Source organism: Nothoprocta perdicaria, unplaced genomic scaffold, assembly GCF_003342845.1.
Source record: "Nothoprocta perdicaria isolate Ctin4 unplaced genomic scaffold, notPer1 scaffold_1, whole genome shotgun sequence".
Taxonomy (NCBI): Eukaryota; Metazoa; Chordata; class Aves; order Tinamiformes; family Tinamidae; genus Nothoprocta; species Nothoprocta perdicaria.
In genome coordinates this window covers 308,862-309,945 of record NW_020454093.1, presented here as the reverse complement: position 1 = coordinate 309,945, position 1,084 = coordinate 308,862, and positions in this window count along the sequence as shown.

The following is a 1,084-nucleotide window of genomic DNA, read 5'->3' as shown; positions in this document are numbered from 1 at the left end:
GAATTTAATGTTTCTCTCAAGAGTAGCAGCTATATTAAGCTTTTATTTTTCTTTTAATACTCAGTAGCTATTATTGAACATCAAATGAAAACTGGGTRAAGAAAAGTTAGTAGTTATTCTGCTTGGGAGCACAAATTGATTCCTAGCTAGGGATTAAAATGAAATTTCTCACAGTTCTATATGATTGCAGAGGTTTGTGCAGTGTTTTCTGCCTTCCTTTGAGTTGTTYAGTGTTTGCCGTTATGAAGATGCAATCTTTTGTTCTTTAAATTTCTTGGGATATGTTTAGTAGTTCTTATGCATCATATGATGAAGAGGTCTGACCTTTCCAATTTGATAGGAACTGTGATAATACACTAAAACAGCCAGATGAAAATTTTCTAACATTTAATTCCAGGTAGCAATATGAAATTGTTAAAAGCTTCCAGTCAGCACAGGCAGTCAGGCTTCCCATCACACTTAAACATAATTTTCTCTCTGCCATTTGTCAGTAATGGAAAATCAGCTTTGTAAATAATACTGACTGATGGTTCTAGGTAGTAAGAAATATATTCTGTCTCCTATTAGAAGCCTCTGAAAGAMTATAGTGGAGACTCTGATTTACAGACTAGATACAAATTTTGCTGACCAGCTTAGATATATTTGTAAGAGTTAAATGCTTTTTCGTCTTGCTTTATACAGTAATAACAGGAGTTTCAAGCACATTATTCCTAATGCTTTCGTTTCTACAAGGCAGACAGCTAGGTAAAAACATCATTTGTTTCTCTCATTTTAAAAATAATTTTGTGGCTTGTTTCTAAAGCTCCTTATGAATACCAGCATTGTTCAACTGTTGATTAATGTACTGGAGAATGATTCACTTGGCTATTTGCAAGAAAAAYAGGCATTCCTGAAAAACTCTTATCCTATTCTATGTTACTTTTTTCTTCAGCTTGTTATAAACCAAGTCTTTTGGGGAGTATAAAATAAGGTATTTCTTGAGCCTCTTCCAAACAAAGCAGTTGTTAACATAGGTATGTCTTTGGGGTCAGTAAGATCAATCCCCATTCACAAAGAGATGAAAAGTGTCTCTATCAATGAATAT